This window comes from Oreochromis niloticus, linkage group LG2 (genome assembly GCF_001858045.2).
Source record: "Oreochromis niloticus isolate F11D_XX linkage group LG2, O_niloticus_UMD_NMBU, whole genome shotgun sequence".
In the NCBI taxonomy this organism is placed as follows: domain Eukaryota; kingdom Metazoa; phylum Chordata; class Actinopteri; order Cichliformes; family Cichlidae; genus Oreochromis; species Oreochromis niloticus.
In genome coordinates, this window is record NC_031966.2 from 29,753,226 (window position 1) to 29,772,569 (window position 19,344).

Consider the following 19,344-nt stretch of genomic DNA (forward strand, 5'->3'; position numbering starts at 1 on the left):
CCAGAATTGAGCCAACAAATCAGCCAGAATTCTGCCGAGTGCATGGCTTTAAAAAAAAGAGAATATATAGATATACATTTTAGACTTTTTAGACTGTATTTTCACAACTTTTACAGCTTTTTCTACTAATAAAGACCTTCCCCATAATCACCATTCATACTACACCAAAGTAATTAAGTAACAGAAAAACAATTAGATAACAATTCTTACCCATCAGCTGTAACAAGCCTGACAGGGTATTGTTGTCAGCCAGGTGAGTGGAGTGGACGCCAAAGTTTGTGAATGCAATAACTTGAGAACAAGATGATGTAGAAAATCATACCATAGGTGCATCTAATAAAGCTTGCGGACAAGTTTGACTCCCAGTGAAGGTCAGAAGTCAGGTTTTCTGAAAACTTTCTGAATGCCATAACTCAAGAAGGATGTCACCTAGGATTTTCACATTCATACCATAGGCGCATCTACTAAAAGTCTTCGGCAAATTTGAATCCGGGTGATCTTGAGGTCAAGGTCAAGGCGATGGTAAGGTTTTCTGAAAATCTTGAATGTGATAACTCGGTAAAAAAGTCACCTTTGATTTTCAAATTGATAACATGTCTGTATCTACTAGGAGCCTGAGGGTTCGCACTGGAAGCCAGCAGTATGTTTCGATCTACTATAGAAATGTTTATGGGGGGTTTTCTGAGTCACACAAATGTTTTTGTGAATTAACAAAGCCTTTAATAATTACAGGGCAGTCTGAGCAATGAGCTACCAGAACTTTTTTTAAAAACACATTTTTTTCTTACAGTTTAACCCCAAAATATCATGCTAACAGATTTCCTTGTTGCTACAGCAGCATTTCTTTATCATGTATAAGAACTGACAAGGCTGTATAGGTTTACTTCTTTACATTGACTGAAAGCGAGCTGTGTATGGCCCACAATGTAAAATTAGTTTAACATTCCTGCTATAAAGATTTGTTCTTCTATGTCACGTGTGCTTTCAGCTTATAGTCATTAAGGTTCACAGGAAGTTGAGACAAGATGCATTATTCTGCATTAGGCCAGTGTTGCAATAGTAGTGACAAAAGGGTTTTTTCCAATTAGAGAGCACTGAGAACTAAGCAATTTCAGTTCCTTAAAAAAACAAACTCAAAAACAAACATGAAGATGAAACTGGATGTAAGAGATCTTTGAATATATTGTCCAGTATTAGATATTTTATGCTATCACATATCTCCAAAATACAGTGTTATACTGTCTAGAGTCGCTATTTCTATAACACGTCTTCCTCAGTTTGTTATTTCATAGCAAAATTCTTTGGCTTTGACTTCACACAGCTTCCTGCACTATTGGAAAGGTTGTTCTTCTTTGTCCAGATGAACTCCAGCTTCCCCCAAACTATGGTCTGCATCACAGACAGCGGGTCACCACCCCATGTGTTCACCATCCCTCCTCATCTGGCATTCAGGCATGCTACAGTGACCCAGTGATGCTGTGTGACAGGCCAGGCAGGGCACTGGCTGTTTGTGTCAATCCAGATCAATCACTCCCTCTTCTGGACAGACAACGTCATCAACGTGCAGAAAGGTCACGGAGTGTACTCAAGCCAGGCCTCATGTGGAGTGCAGGGAGGTCAGCATAGCAAGTGAACACCCTTGAAAGACTGTGTATTATATTTAATAGACACGGTTGGCTCATGAGTTACCTGAATATGTATTCCAGAGTGTAGTTTTTATTTGTGATTAATTAAATGATTGGCAGTAGTCATTTTATCTGAAACATCTTTTTTTTCTCGATTCTCCAGTGACTGGGCGTCACTGCAAAAAGTGTTAAGCCTCTTTGTCGTATTGATTGATATTCCACGGGGCAAGATAAACCTACGCATGCCCTGCATTCGACAGGGCTTCTATTCTCTAATGATACATGTAAATATGGCCCACTGCTTACACTTCTATAGGAAAGCAGAAAGAAACAACACAATAGCCAAAATACAACCCATTTGAGAAAAAAAAAACAAGAAACAGCACTTAACGGCCCAGAATGCACTGCACCCAAGGGAAAAACCTCAATTACTGTTACACGTCCGAAAAAGGAGAACTCTAGGAGAAGTGATTGCTGAGATGGAAATGGCTGTGTGTATGTTTGTGCGTGTGTTGAGTGTGTTTTTGTGTGTGTGTGTGTGACTGCGTGTAGGGTGGGGTGTGGTGGGAAAGGGATGGCTAGAAAGGCACTCAGTAAAAAGATCTTTCAGAAACACTTTGCCTTGGTGACGTTGACACGAGCTGTTGATTGACGTGCACTTCTCGACAGAAACCAGGGCTATCAAACTATCTGGCTCGCATTAGGAATGGCACGGTCCTCGGGGAGGGGCCTAAGTGGTAAATGATGTTGCTCGAGACACTATCTGTCAACAACCGATGTGTATTTGCGGGTGTGCGAGTGCTGAGGATGGCAAAGTATTCAATCAAAGCTTTGATTGAAAAAGCCCTGTGTCCTTAAAGATCAGAATCCTGTATGAAGGGGTGAATGTGAGTGTTTGAGAATTTTGTTGTGAAAACAGTGCAATGCTGTGCAGCACAGGGAGGGAAAAGGTACTGGCAGAAGACTTAATTGTAAAACTATAATCTTGAGCATTATTCATGGCTGAGAGGTGATGCCAAAGAAAGCTTTGCAGAGACTAAAAGTTCAAAAAAGAAAGGAAAAAAACATATTTTGCAAGAATCTGTGTAGACATTCTTTCTTTGGATATGTTAAAAAAAAGAAAGAAAGAAAAAAGAAAGGAAAGCCTTTCTTGATATTTAGTATTTTATAATCATGTCTCCTATTCATCATCTTGCTCCTCAGTTGATCATCAGTTTGGTCTACTGAGACCAAGTTGTCACTAACAACTTGTGAGTTGTAGGAGATGAAATACTGGGGAAGACAAACACATGGTAATGGTAAAGCAAGCAGCACTAGGGGGCACTCTGACTTTTCTGGTACTGGAGAATGCTTGTGTGTTGCACATGGGTGAGTGTGCTCAGCGCTGTTCAAATGTGTGTTTGCATGTGTGTGTGTGTGTCAGTCGGTGCAACCACTGGGAGTCAAGGCTGTGTGTTTACATGGCTGAAGTTCCCATGACAAATGTGGTCAGAGCATCATCTTGAACTGGGAATGCGCGCAGAAAAACTCGCACAGCTCTGCCATTATTCTTCCTTCTCAAACATGTGCTTCCAATCTGCCGAAACACTTGGCGCTCTTTTTCTTTTGCTGTTTTACAGTGTCATTACAAAACAATGTTCTTTGTTTTGCACATTAGCTATGAATTAGTGATCCCGCCCATCTCTGTGCCCCGTGGAAGAGTTTCTGATCTGTGGAGTCGCTTGGCTTGGGGCCCGGCTTTCCTCCTGTCACTGCGAGGGTTCTTTTGCTGCTGTTATATTTCAGGCTGTTATTGTTGGCCCTCTTGCAGCCCCGGTAAGATCTTTAGTCCTTTTTCCCAAGCGATATAACCCCCACACACATCACACAGTATCTGACCCCTGTCTGCATGACACATGACAGGTCCACAGTGGTGTGCATGTGTGTGTGTGTGTGTGTGTGTACATGTGGGTATGTGAGCAAGGAATGATGGGTGTGCGCTTTATGTGGGTGTTTGCTTTCATGTAAATGTGTTGTAAATATGTGTGCCCTGCATTGATATGTTATGCAAGTGCACAGAGCGTATCTGGCACAGTGTGTAGGTATTGAATATGCTTAAACAATGAGGCCGCTTGTCACATGTTCAAAGTCGTACAGACAACCCGCTGTGATCTCAAGCCACACTCGCAGATGTTCCTAATGGGACGAGAGTAGCATTCGCATTCCTGTGGATAACCAGTCTGTTTATTTTTCTCTCTAAACCGGAGTGGATTGCCACTTTCTCTGGTGAGAAAAAGGATGGAAGATGATAAAAAAAAATACAAGGAGGCTGATGAGAAGGCTCCCACCGCAGTTTAGACCTCCAAAGCCAACTTGTCAGTCCTGCTAAACCAGCATAACCTCAGCAGTGGTGATTTAAGGGTGACAGTAATGCAGGGTGTAATGGAAGTTGATGCCAGTGTGCAATTGTGTGCAAGTTAAAACCGCTGTTGTCTTATTTTCCCTGCAAGAATAAGTGAGCTCGGCATAATTGTGAGGGGGTTATGTTTATGAGTCAGGGGTGTTAGAGTCGATCGTGTTGCTTTAAACACGGGCAGGAAAGCACTCGCGCACACATATGCACGCAGACACACACAGAGTGAAACCCACACAGGTATGCTCGAGTCCTGAGAGCATCTGCTCCTTTACAGCCAGATTGAATTAGCAATTACAGAGAGTAAAAAACAGAACAAAACATCTGGAGCAGTAAGCAGCAGAGGTTATAAATCTGAGAGGGGAGGTGGGGTGGTGAGGTGTATGAAAATGAGCCAAAGTGAGATTCTCAAGGACAGTGGCTCTGATTGGCCCATTAACATGCCAGGGGTGTCAAAAAGGACCTGAGGCAATGGGAGAAATGGGACAGAGCAGAGGGCTTTAGAGGGCATAAAGAACACCAGTGAAAGGAGAGGTAGAGCGTGCAGAGGAGAGCAAGAGGCAAGGCCTACTGTAGAGGATTGAGATACAATAAAGACAGCATATCTGAGGTTGTTTTGCCTCTTGAACCTTTAACCAGGAATCGACTCGGACAAGGAGAGAGCAATCCGTGGAACTGATGGGGGAAGTTGTGGAAAAAAAGACCTAGGGGGAGTTTGGAAAGCTGTGTAAAAGTATAAAAGAATTAAGAAACGGGGGCTGGAGATCACCCCCCTTTTTGCCAAACCATAATTAGACATGTTTGGACAATGAAAATGTTGGGTGGGTGTTCATAAATGTATTTTAACAATTATATGCAGTTTGGTTTAAGTCCATATAAATGTGGGGTTGGAAAACTGCAGTGCCATTACCACATCTGTTTTTGCTATTATTGGCACAATAAATTACGTAGGCAATTTGTTTGCGCTGTTGTTAGAGTAATAGAATCAAATTATCCCATGTTAGGGAAATGATTATGTACGAAGCGGAACCCATCAGGGATTCACAAGGCAATCAGTGAGGTAAGACAGAGCTGAAATGTTGGCGCTCTGCACATCAACTCTTCCAGGTCCGATACGTCATTTGAAAGCCACAGTACCTGTAGTGCTCGCAGTAAATCTCCTGCACAGCGTCAGTCCAGCGGAGCTACGCGAATCAGCGAGATAAGAGGCCAAGTCATAATTGAAGGAGCTTGACACACGTGAAATGCGGAGTGTTTGGGATGAAGGACAATATCATACGAGCCTTATCAATTCATAAGCCGGGGGAGCAGTGTTTACATTCCCTCTCAGTTGGCGAAGCACTGGGTGGATGTTTCAAATAGGTCAAGGTTACAGCGAAAACAAAAGTTAGTCGATTAGCAGTCGAGGTGCAACATTCCTAATTTGTATGCTAATCTGGCGGATCATCATATCATGTAGGTACTGCCTGCGATTCTATATCTGCACGCACTCATTTAATTATCCAAACACAATTCACAAAAGTCATTGGAAACAAACCAAACCAAAATAAAATAATTTGCATATATTTAAAAGAGCAGATAAACTCCCTTGGGGTTGGTTAATATTTCAGAGGCATAATAATAATATGCAAAATCATTCACATTTCATCCAGCACCAAAACAAAGTGGCTTTGTCGATGTAATTAGGGTGTTTTAGAGTTGAATCACCCTGGCAAATGACCATGTTTTTCTCTCTGGGAGACCAGTGTGTGAATGTATCTAAGCCCCCCCCCCCCCCCCCCTTCCCAAATATATGTGTTTGTGTGCGAGTGTGCGTTTGCACGTTGTATTGTCAACGCTCCTCCGTGCGCACGCAGTCTTAGAAAAGGATTGATTAAAGAGAGAGTGTCTGTCTCAGAGCAGTTAATGAGGTTTAGTCCCATGAGCTGCGAGGTTTGGGGTGTGTTTGAGTGCACGCACATGTGTGTTTGCGTGTGCACATGTAGACCTAGTGGAAGACGTTGTTAATTGGCTAAGACTTACTTTCAGCAGGGGGATAGTCAAGGGCACAGTGCCTCCACATTTGTGGAGTGCCATTTGTAGAACACGACGATACATTTTCTTTCTATATTGCTTTTTTTTTTTTTAGGGAGTGATGAGTCAGGAGCATGGAAAAATATGATTGCAATGAAACATGGAAGTTTGTATGCTTGTATTTCATTTAAATTTCCAGATTTAAAAAAATCACTTTAAAAAAAGTAAAGAAAAGAAACTGACAGAAAAAATGATATTTGCTATTTGATCTGAAGAAAGAAGGAGGAAATTCATTTACTTTACTCTCTGGGGACATGCAGAAGAAGAAGAAAAAGAAGAGGAGAGGAAGAAGGAGAAGAATAAAAGGAAGAAAAAAAGAAGCAGAAGAGGACGAAAAGGAAGAAGGAAGAGGCGAATAAAAAAATAAATAAAAAAATATAAAAAAGAAAAAAACAGACACAGAGAGAGGTAAAGGAAGAGAGATATTCCACAAAGCACAAGATGGATACAATCTCACCTGCTCTGGTCTCCACGCAGACCTGTCCGTCTACATGTATATACAGACCTGTATGTTCTTTTGCAGTGCAACACACAGCTCGTCTCAAACAGCAGGAAGCATCTATGCTTTCATGTGGAGCACAGCCCAAAGTAGAGCACGATCACAATGTGTGTGCATTTTTGTGTATATGTGTGTGCGCATGCATGCATGCACGTGTGTGTGTGTGTGAGTGTGTGTGTGTGTGTGAAATCCAGGCTTTTCCCCCCTTGGGACCTGCACAAACACGCTTCCCATCTTCCCTTTGAGTTCCACATTCAAAGGTTCCACTCGTTCAACTGTCAATCATTCTCTCAGCCAATCAAGGCCCTTCATTCTCAGTCTGTTTATAGATCAAGGGTGGTTTAAGCGTATGTATGTGATGTGACTGGAATTTTTACCATGACTAATACTAATACTGTAAATATTCATTTTTTTTCTGCACATCACCTGTGGTGTCAATCAAACCAATGCTATTGTGCCTATACTGTGAGGGCACTGAAAGTCTACAACAATGTTTATGACTGCAAGGTCCTGGACCAGGTGCTGGTGCTAGAGTTAGTTTCGAAAATGCATAATGGGATGTGGACCAAAGAAGGAAAAGGTCCTAAAGTTGGATAAATGTAAGAAAAGAAGTTCACTGATAGGTTTAGAAAGAAACAGACATTTCTTGTGTGTGTGCATATGCGTGTATTTGTGTTATCAAAAGAGATTCAGCGTCGTATAGAAGCATAAAATACTGTGTTATAGGGTTATCGCAACCCAGATATGTCACGCCTAATTAAGTGGCTAAGAGTACAGGAGAAAAAGGGGGTGAAAAAAACCTACAAATTGCTGTGAAATGTACATGTAGAATAGATCTGTAAGTGCGAGTAGACTGCATCACACAGCATCTGCTCCTCATGCTATAAGAAACTGAGAAGGAAAGAGGATGAGAAAAGCAAACAGACGGAGCATCAGGTGACAGCAGGCGTTATCAGACCTCACCTCTGATTACTGTCTATTATGAGGCAACAATAGTTTCCTGTGGGGCATGCTAACGACCTGAGTGTATCAGCAACGTGGGAAATTAACCCCGAGTCTGCTTTATGTCAGGAGGGAAACGGACAAAAGCGGAGTGTGAGAACAAAGAGTCATTCCCATACCTGTTATTTATTGACAGGCAGCTGCCATACGTCCATCTTTACCTACACTGTGTGAATGAATGGTGGTTAGGATTGAGATTAAGCCGCCAACAGAGGGCAGCAGAGGGCTTCAGAGCCAACGTATCCCTCAGAGGCCAGGCCAAAGAAGCTCTGCTTCATGGTGAATCAGACTGTTTAGATCTGCATGCCACCTCCATAATGTCCACTAAACAGTCATCTTACATTAAATGCAAATGATTTAGTTAGTATTTGCATGTAAAGCAACGATCAAACCACCTCAGAGCTGCCACGGTGAGATACTTGTTTGTTTTTGTCAACTTTTTATTTTTTTTCCCCAGCTGAAATAAGGTGGGAGTGAGGTTTGAACTGCGGGGCACTGGTAATGGCGGAGCGAGTGTTCTACAGCACGTCTCAGCGAGAAACTAGCTCGATCTATTCACACTACATGCAGAGCCGTGGCCTCCAGGCTTGAGTTCCTGCTTCGGTAATGACTCTGTTCCCCTGTGGAATGTAGAACATTGTCTTTCCTCAAATGAGGGAAGCACACAATCTCTTTGCACACATGCGCACACACAAACACGCACACAAGCATGCGCTTCAATATGCATGAAACACAAGCTTGTAAACATATACAGGCAAAACAGTGCACACTTGCATGTAAGTACACATAAATACGCATACTTGCACCCACACATGCCCCCCACCCCCACCCGCATATCTCCCTGCTTCCAGAAACATTGATTGGACCTCTTCTCTCAGGTTTGCTTGTCTCTTCCATGGTCAATCAGCGGGTTTATACACCACATTGTGTGGCAGCCTGTATTGCTCTTTCTCCCTCTTCGTTACCGATCAGAGAAAATCCCACTCTAAGCAGGCGCAATGCACATTCATACAATTTTAATGACTCTTAAATTAACCATCATATTTTTTTGCTCCACTCCTTCACTGACTAAATCGCTTAATATGCATCAACGCTGGCCTCACTTGTGGGCTCGGCGTGACATTTTTATAATTCCTTAGCACAGGCATTGTGTTTATTTATGAGTGTGTAGGCTTTTTTGGCTGATAAATGGCACAATTAAACAGTGCTCAGACACTTGAGCAGGCGTTTCAGGCTGCTGACAGATTTTTAGTGTCCTCTTCTTTGGCTAACGATGAAAGTAAATAATGTCTTAACGAGGTTGCTGGAGCAGTTGTTTGAGGATTCATTTTATCTTTTACATTCGCTTTGAGCAGGAGTGGTTGAACACAACACAAAAGCAAGGTTCACAGCCTAGATTTTACACTTTGAACATGATTTAGTAGCTTGTTAACAAATTCCTTTACAATTATTACCAAGGTTACAAATGGGAATTGAAATCATTTTGGGATTTTTTAGGACTGTTTTTGGAGTAAGCAGACTGATGACATTATTCATGCCGTCTTCCAGTGACTACAGACCCAACTACTATTTTTGCTGTATTTTTCGGCTTTAAATATCACTTTTTATTTGCATAAATGATAGGAAAGCAGGGTCAAATAAGACATACAACAGCAATGTTAAGCTGCAGTACGCCAGGCGCCATGGAACTTGAATCTTCCGACTTCCTGTATGCATTATTCAAGGGCTTCTATTGGCTGCTGTGGGTTTAGTGATGAAAGCAGCCTGACGCAATAGTCGGCAACAGTGTTTTACAGTATTGTTTTACAAACTATTGTAAGGCAGGGTTAGAACAAGGGAGAATATTAGCCAGGCCCTGGGAGGAGGGAAGCTTTATGAGCCCTCTGAGGCTGGCTGGGGAGCGCCTGGGCTCCTGTGCAGTTAAGCAGTAGGCTACAGCTCTACAAGCTGCCCCTACATTTACAGAATGCCCTTGGACGGAGGATGTGTGCGAGAGGAAAAAAGTGTGGGGCATGCATGCTCATGGGCTAATGAGTGCATGTGTTAATGCCTGTGTGTGTTTGTGTGCACATGTGAATGTGCACGGACGAGATGTTGTTGGGTTGAGTCAGTCTCCAGAGGGAAAGAGAAGGACAAATGCTCCTTAAAAATAGCCCCTGGGCAGCTGGTGTACACAGTCTATCAGCAGTCCGTCCCTGGGGCCAAGGAGGGAGGGAGGGGGAGATGGAGAGAGAGAGAGTGAGAAAAAGAGAGAGAGAGAGATGGGATGGATGTAAGAGAGAGAGAAGAAATGTGGAAAAACAGGGTAGAATATGAGTGGAATGCAAAAAGAGAAAGAAATAGTTTTTTTATTATATATATAAAATGGTAAAAAATAAACTCTCCACTCAAAAAGGGAAGAAGATAGTAACCCCCCCCCAAAAAAACCAAACAAGAAGTAAAAGTCAAGAAGAAAGAGGAAACACACTGATAGTCAGCAGAAAAGAGAAGGTAAAAGATGAAGAGTGGCTCCCAGTCCCAGTTGTGAATGCTCTAGAGGTCACAGTGGAGGGATAGGGTTTTAGAGAGAGCAGATTTGTCCCCAGACGTCTTTAGTTACTAATATACCAGAGTGTGGTGTGCTAAATCGCTCCCAGTCGGCAGGAATAGAGATCTTTGAGACCCACTGAGACCCTTTATGGAAATAACTCTACCCCATTTGCTCTCAATAACTCGCCGTGGCAGTGTACGTGTGCACGCCGGTAGGGGTGGGTGGTGTGCATTTGAATCGAAGGTGCTCATTGAGCATTTGCGTGCGTAATTTTAATGGACATGCACATAATGGATAGATGGTTTTTACAACTGTTCAATCTACTGGGAGCAACAAAGTCATCAAGCCATTAGATATTTATGGCATTGGAATGGATTCTTTTGGCTGCACTGTGTGTTTTTTCGTGATCGCAGATATGGCATTAGTGCATACCAGAAAAATTAGATTTAAACCCAGCAATAAGAAAAAGATTCTCAGAAGGAATTTTTGGGAGAATATAGTTTGCAGCATGTAGCTGGAAGGGTTCGTGGGTGTATTTTTAACTTTAAATGAGAAATAAAGAGCTGGAAGTCATTCTATAGATGCCTGAAGGATCTCACACTCTCACAGTATCATCAACACACCAATTAGAGCCACAGACTGGGAAAGGATCAATGCGATTCCGAGTGTGTGTGTGTGTGTGTGGGTGGGTGGATGGTGTGTGTGTGTGTGTGCACAGATAGATGTGTTTCGTTAGTTCCTTCACTGAGCTAATTGAGCTGTTTCTCCTCAACAGTTGGGAGCTCTTAGGCTGCGGACAGATGCCCTTGGGCACAAGGTGTGTGTGTGTGTGTTTGTATGGGTTTGTGTGGAATTTGTGTATTTGCCACAGTGAGCATGTGTTCCATCCTGCCATAGTGATTGCAAAAGTTTGTTGCTGCATGCCAAAATGAAAACTTGTGTGTGATATGTGTGTGTGTGTGTATGGCATGCAGGCTGTTGGTCTGTCAGTGGCGTATTTAGCGGTCTCCAGGCGTCATTAGTACTCTGACTGTCACATCGGCCAGTCTTAGTTGAGCTCTTTATAAACCTTTGTTTGGAATACTCCGGCCACATGTGCGCCACTGCGACTGATGAGCCCTGAGCGGGTGCTGATGGAGGGTGCGTGTGTGTGTGCGTGGAAGCGGGGTGGTGATGGAGCAAAGCCGTCCTGACAGAGATGTTACCCAGCAGCGGGATCCTGTGCCCCCCGCCCCCCCTCTTTGTACACATATACACACAGGAATTCTCACACACACTACCATCACCTACTCAAACAACCTGGCTTCCAATGCCACCATTAGGGTCATGTTTAACTTGAAAGATAAGGATATACTTTGTTTATTCCAGGAAAAGGACAGTCGACCATTCCTCACATACAGGAAATACAGCTAATATGCAATCTGCACGAGACAGCAATATTCAGGTTATGCCACAGCAGTGCCAGAAAAGTAATTTTATTTATATATAATGGGCAAATTAATTTGGTATTTTTTCTTTGTTTTTCTGAATATAGACATTTCAAGTTGCAGTACACTTTTAAATGCACTTTTACATATTGTCATAAAAGCATTACATTGAGGCTAACAATCTATTTGAAAATGTTAAAATTTACAAGTTAAAAGCCTCGGCGGGTCTCTGTTCATCAGCTTCTGCAGGTGGTGCCAGATCCAGCAATTTGAACAACTTTCTGAAACAGACGAGCCCACATCCGTTCTCACGTTACAGAGCAATTGACAGGGTATGAGGAGGCATGAAAGTAAAAGCAAGCATAGTATTTCTCTCTCATTCTTATTTTTTACAACTTACTTTGTGTGTGTGTGTCTGCAACTTCGTAAATTGCAGACACGGAGAAAGAGACTTCTTCACATCACCCATAACAAGCCGCACAAAGTCCCATCTTTGAATGTGGCTGCACAAAATAGGTACATTTTTGGCTCTGAGTGTTGTTGGAAAATACATTATAGTACGTCTGAATTAGTTTCAAGCAAACCACATTGTTATTGTTGGCATTATTTAATATTTTTCTTTTTCTTTTTCCATGAAAAGACTTTAATCTGTCTCTCAATACTTTCCATCATAACTTCTCTGCTTTGCCTATGGTTTTCAAAGCAAATTTCTTTCTTTCTAAGAGTTAAGATATTAATTTTTACTGTCATACAGCTGACTAATATATTTTCTTATAAAGCAAACATGGCCACTGTAGCGTTTGCACGAGTTGTCTAAAATGGAGTTAAACAGTGCATTTGTTGAAGACTATTTTCATCTTTGGATAAGGCATCTTTGATCTTTTGTGTTGAGGTGGCTTCTTCTTTGACATATTTGGATATGGATAAAGGTTCTTATCCAGAAAAATCACCTTTCATTTGTGCCAAGCAGATCCTCTGTTACTGTGACCAAAAATCTTTGACCTTTATTCATAAAGGTCTGTTCTTAGCCTGGATTCTTCACCTCATGTTCTTTTTCAGACAGTAAAAGTTTTCTCCTGGTTTTTGTTCTATGTAAAATAAATTAGTGTAATCTCTGTCTGACTGTAGCCACCTTCACAGTTGCAAAAGTTATCTCCTGTGGCTCCTGTGATGACGTGCAGGCTCCTTGGGCTTGAATTCTGTGTAGCTTTTTTTCCCATCATTTGATTGTATATGCCAACTGCATACGCATATGTAAAAAAATAAATTTTAAAAAATCAGCAGAATTAAATCAAACAAATGTCTGTATTCGTCACAATAAAGAAAAAACGCCACCCAGTCCAACAGTTTGGCTCATTATTGTCTTATTGATCATTTTTGTGGCGTGGGACAGCGGAATAAACAGTGTTGACTACACAGACCAATACTGTTACTACAGTTCATTGCAATGTGGAATTCAGTAGTGTATCACTTCAGTGTGAAAAAGACTTTAATGAGTGCTTTATTTTTAATACTCAATTGCATTTTGCTGCAAGCACTTCTGCACTTTTATCAGAATTCTTTGAAAACGCAGGACTTTAAATTGTGAAGAGCAGAGCATTAAACTGTAGTGCTGCGAGCAATTAAAGGATTTGCCTTCTTGCGATAAAAATGTACGAGACATGTAAGCAGCCGTGGAATCAACAAGTAGTCGATGTTATTTCCACAGAAACTTCTCTGCCGCATAGCTGGTGCTAGTCGTCTCTCCTCACTGCGGCAGCTGCCTGTGATGGTTATCTCTCATTCATTTTTAAACAAACACAAACGCACACACACGCGCACACGCCCACACCCAACCCACGTTTGCGCACCCGCGTTTGCACGGTTGCACACGTTCGCGCACACGAACGCGATTGTTCTTTTTCTCCCTCTTTCTTTTTTCGAGAACACAACTTCCAGCTTAACTTCCACCAGAAGTGCGCCACTCCCTAGTCCTTCAGCACAAGTCGTCACTTTGAGCTACTCGGGAATACAGTCTAACTTTTTAGTACAAGACTAGTCGTTGAGTTTTTCTCCAGGGAGCGCTGCTATATACCTTATACTCACTTTACAGGACTTCCATATCAGTGTAAGGCATCTCTCTGTGAAAGAACTGAGGTAGGAGTTGGGATAAAGCTATTTGATGTTTTGTAGTAAACGTATCTGAGGTAATGGATACTGTGTGAAAGGGTACGGCTGCGTGAGTGAAGTGACAAAGTTAGTTTGGGCCTTACAGATTTTTTTAAAATCCCCCCGGATCGCTCAAACTGCCCCCTTGTACACTCACCGCTCCACTGATTGTGTGTGTTTATGTGTCAGATGATCGGTACCTGGGCTAACAGAGAGGAGTCCCTCCGGTCCTTCTGTGGAGCTTCTCGGGTCTGGTCAGTTAACCTCCATCTCTCTCTTTGATCGCTACGGCTCAGACGACCCTCAGGGAAAACACAGCACACTCAAACCTGGATCAGACTTGTGTTAGCAGACACGCACACACACACACACACATATCCACAGCAGACAAATGGATTGACAGAAGAAAAACTTGTGCATATGCCAATGCATACACCCCCCCTCAACCAAACACACGCACACATACACTTTGCCGCACAGTCAGACCAAGGGGTAATGCTATACAGCCAGTGTCAGTGAGAGCAGGGTACTTAAGGTGCTATTACACTCCCATTACCTCTACTCTCATGTGCAATCAGAGAGAGGTGATGGCCTGTATTCTGGCAACACACACCCTGTTTCTCCTTCTGACAGCTGTGTGGACAGAAGCCTGAGGCGCTGGGTTGCAGGATCCTAAGTAAGGTAAAGTGAGAAGATTTAATCTGATGGGTGGGTGTCGAATCTAGTAGGTAGAAGAGGAGGAACGCACTGGGTAACAGCGGGGCTAAAGTGGATAAAGCTGATACTCCGGTTTGCAGATGATCATGACGGATATGCAGAGTTTCATGTGTTTGTGAGTCTCTTGTAATGAAAGGCATGAAAAGAAAACATCTTCAACCCCCCACCCGCCCCATTTTCTACCTGTTTTTTGTGCCCTCTCTCTCTATCTTTCTCTCACACACACACACTCTCTCTCTCTCTCAGCTGGCCCCAGATAGTTTTGCTCTTCCCCCAACTCCTCTGGGACCCCTTCTCTGTGTCGTTAATCAGAGCTCCTCAGCTCAGCTTCTCTCTCTCTTTCCCTCTCCTTTTTTCTTTCTTTCCAACCAACACACACACTTGTTCGTGCACAGAGACACACACACATGTACACGCAGCCTTACAGTCTATCCCCCCACCCCTTCCCCTGTGCATCCTCAGCCCCATCCATCATAAAACAGCAGTGGGAAGGTGGGGTTGTGTGTAAGTGCAAGTGTGTGAAAGTATGCGCTTCAGGTTGTGCGTGCGTGTGTGTTGGCTCATACGTGTGCACACTATAGGCACACATCTCAGCAAAAATGAATTGAGACTTTACAAGAAGAAAAGCAATTAGGCCAGGGCTTTGCCCTATCATTCACTGGCTAATGTATCAGAAGCTGAGTGAATATTATTAACGGACGGGGAGGGTTAGGCTGTGTGGGTTTTACAGCCAGAAGGTAGGACGAGAAAAGACTAATGATTGTGATGAAGTAACCCTGAGTTGAAGGGTTTTAATCACTCGCAGGCTTTGTGGCTTCACAGTTGACATGGTCTTTATGATAACTGCACGACTCCAAGCTCCCAGTCTCTGCCATCCACCAAACGCTAGTGGGAAAGAATCAAATGAGCCATTATCGAACACGGGCAAGGCATGGCTGAGGACAATGAAACAAGATTACTCATTCATCAGGACGTGTGACTGAGAGCCGTTGAGATGAGGGAGCAGAGAGAAAACAATTCATGAGTTGGAAAAATGGCAAAAAGAAAAAAGTACCACGAACAGAGGACAAAGAGACAAATGATGGGGAGAAGAGGAGGAAGAGGGCACAGGAGACAAAAAGTGCATATGAAGAGAGAGGGGTGAATGAGGTGGAGCACTGATGGACAGAGTCAAGAAGAAGCAGGCAGACGAGTGAGAGGAGGTGAAGGAGCAACGTTGGGTCAATGATGCATAGAGGCAAACCATTTGCACCTCAGCAGCAACTGAGCAGAGTGCTCTTGACTTCTCTCCGTGTGTGTGTGACATGGGTCGGGGGAAACTGGGTTCAGATCTAGGATAGGTCACGCTGTAATGGTGCCTTTTTTAACAGCATTTCTGTTTCACATCTCCACCAACGCTCTTAAATGTCATGCATTTTAAAAAGTCGGGTCTCCGCGGGTCACGCTGACATTGATGTGTGTGCTTTCTTCAAACAGGAACCTTCCTCTCTGTGATTTAAAGCAACATCTTGCGCTCTCTAGTTACGTTTGTTGACATCACTCAGCTCTTAACAGCAAATGTGATATGATAACTCAATCAGGCAAGTCGCTAAATATTGAGATAAGCCCATAGTGACCCTGAAGAAAAAATATGAGGCCAATCTGTTCCAGCCTGTTTCTGTGTTACAGTCACAATTACTGAAGATTACAGCCAAATCACTTCCACATGGACTCAATGAAAACTTTACAATCTCTCCCACAATACACGATGAGGTGACTTTGTTTGGACTTAAACCAATAGAGGAAAGCGGAGAAGGGCTGCAGGAAGTAAAGTGGAGAGAGCCTTAGAGCGCTGATGGGAGGGGTGTGGGTGGGGGGGAGAGATTTGAGGAATAGGTGGAGGATTTTTGCAAAGAGCTTATTTTTGAACCATCATGCAACCATCAGTTTCTCTCCCAAGAATTTCTGTTCCAAAATCTGTCAAATTGGAAACAAATGTTGCGGGTGAGACCGCACGAAGATAAAAAACATTCTTGTTGTTTCACAATCCACCACCAGAAAAGGAGCTGGCTCAGAGGATGAATAAAAGAATGAGCAAGCAAAGACAAAAAAAAAAAAATCAAAATCAGCTTCAACATCACAGCAAGCAGAAGAGTGCTCCAAGACAGACCCTTTAAAAATATATTTGTATTTAAAAAGAAAACAGAGAGGCACAATGAGGGACTGCACAGAAATTACGGGGGGTCGGAAAAGTATCTTTTTGTACTTTGATCGAGACCAAGAGTCATAACTCTAAGGGACGTATGGGATCGTCTTTTTTCTCATTCTAGATTTACTGGTTTATTTTATCCTTGCCTTGGGAGAGTCTTCAAGAAGATACGCATTAAATGGCCCTTGTGTGTATTTAGCCATATGCCATGACTAATCATAATTGTAGCAGACATTTGTCATTGCACTCCTAGAACAATATGAGATTCATGATGGTTCAGTATGGAGTGCTAATTGTTTCCAAATATGCAGTGCTCCATATGCTGCATGATCACCATTTTGATTATGTAGCACAAGGGAAGTAGCTGTCAACTAATTTTCAGCCAGTGATGACAAGCAGGATGCACTCAAATGCACGATTCTAGAGACTAGGTTAGAGTTTGCAATTTGTATGAAGTAAAAGCACATGGAAAGGGACATGGTTGATCAGTTTCATTTGGCAAGCAAAACCAGGAGACAAAACAGGGGCAAGTACATGGAAAGATTAGATGATCTCACAGAGGACATGGGGGAAAAAAACTTATATACACAGAGAAGACAATTAGATGAAGGTGAAGCACATCACATGGAAGCAAGTACTCCTGGTACTAGAATAAGAGACAAGAATGAGTAACCAAATAAATATGAACAAAATAATGCAAGGACAATACACAAAGCAAGCCTTAACTTAAGAATTCTGATGGGTTCTCAGAGAGCTTATGCCCTTTCCAATAGCTACTTACCAGTTTTAAAATTTTTTGCAGCACTGAGATCAACCAGTTTTTCTACTGCCTGCTTGAGTTTTTCTTTAAAAATCTTCACGCAAATTCTTCTTCGTCATGATTCCTTCCACCTTGTTGAGATTTCCAGTTCCAGATGGACAGAAGCGTCCCCACAGCATAATACTCTCACCACCGTGTTCCACTGTGGGGATGGTGTTTTTGGGTTGTACATCTCTCCCTTCTTTTTCCAAACATAAGCAGCAACTCTGTGGCCAAAAAGCTGTAGTTTTGTCTCATCTGACCAGAGGACACGATTCCAGTATCCATAATCATTCTCCAGGTTGTCCTTATCATGCTTCAGTCTGGCTTGAAAGTGTCTCTTCTGCAGAAGTTAAAATTTTTATTGGTGTGCAACCTCTCAGTGCATTGGTATGCACGCTTCTAATAATTGTCTTCTTTGAGACAGTTCCCAGCTTGGCTAAGTCATTCACTAGTGCCTTGGCACTTGTTCTGGAGTCTTTAGATATATCTCTCACTAGCTTTTGTTCCACAGTCTTTGAAATCGTTCACTTCCTACCTCAGGTTTGTTCTGTACTGTGTGGCTTCTCACTCCAGTTCTTGACACTCACTGTGATAACTTTGTACATGCATCTCCTGCTTGGAGAGCATCAACAATTCTTTTTCTGAAGTCTAAACTGACTTCTTGCTTTCTCAAGTTACAGCTCAAACTCTTGCTGGAATTTTTACACTATGCGTAAATTGGAAGATAACCCTCAGTTTTAACTTGATTTTACAAGGTCTGAGCATTGCAAAGTTAAAGCACATCACTGCTCATAGTATGTTTAGGAGTGTTATGTTGAAATTCCCTTGCTCTGTTAAAAAAGCATTTGGAAAAATTTTTGACAGAAACTTTAAATTTCATAAGGGGTCTAATAATTCTGTCCTCGTCAATACCTACCTACGGAAAAATCATCCACCAACGGTTTAGAGTTTGATTTAACTGTGTTAAGGCTAGGAACACCCAATTTAAGACATACGTGAAACGATTTTGGTGAAACATTGTGATAGTTACTTTTCTGGTGCGCAAAAGCCCATTTTCCCCAAAAAACTAATTTACAAGGTGTAATCAAGGGGATCAGTGATGTGTGAAGAGATTTAACTGATAAAGGTACACTACCCAGACAGCAGAGTGACGTATTGCTGACATATATCTGCTGTGGGGGTAGTGGTAGCCGCTATGAGCATAAATATGTGCTTACCAATTGAGAAAAGGAAAAGGTCGTTTCTTGTTCGCTTAGCAGTGCTCTATGTTCCAACTGTCTCTGGGTGACCCGCACAGACAGTGACTCTAGCATTAATTTAGCGTTCTCAGTAGTAAGGCGTCAGGGTAACGTCACTAACCACTGGTTGTTCTCTGTCTTAATGATCTGACATTAGGTAGCATGAACTTTGTTTTCTCACTGAAAAGATGTAGCATCGATGTAGCTTACCGCTGCTTTAGCCACTTCCTACTGCTCTCAGGGATGTTCGTAAGACACCCTTGTATCTCGCCCAAACTGTGGTCTAATGTATGTTTTAAAATGTATCAATCATTTCTATCTCCTACTAAATAGAATAAATAGTGAACAAATAAGGAAATATAATATCTATACCTAAATACTTCAATATTATATGCTAAAATTTAAGACGTGGGCTGACACAAGCGGCTGTTCTATATTGAAAAATGATCTATCCATCAGTAGTTTTCATGCATTGCATGTAACTCCTCTTCATGTAACCTTGTTCGAGTGTACTACTTCTCATTGTTATATTCTCCTAAACACCTGATGCATATGGATGCAGACCTTGTTAATCCTTCAATTATCTCTCGCTCATATTCTGTGTTAGGATTGAGGGGGTAGCCTGGGGTCCCTTGCTGGACGCATGCCCTTGTTGGGATTCAAAGCCCAATCTGAAAAGGCTTTAAATATGGTAGTTTTTGGC

General features: G+C 42.4%; 1 long non-coding RNA gene across 1 annotated transcript; it reads right to left on the reverse strand.

The window, feature by feature from the left end:
• Nucleotides 1-11,464: 11,464 nt before the first annotated feature.
• On the reverse strand, nt 11,465-18,159 carry LOC112842029 (uncharacterized). The gene is made up of 3 exons (XR_003213602.1): nt 13,897-18,159; nt 11,949-12,051; nt 11,465-11,829 (listed from the first exon to the last, which is right to left on the reverse strand). It is a non-coding gene; the product is annotated as an uncharacterized LOC112842029 (long non-coding RNA).
• Nucleotides 18,160-19,344: the final 1,185 nt, after the last annotated feature.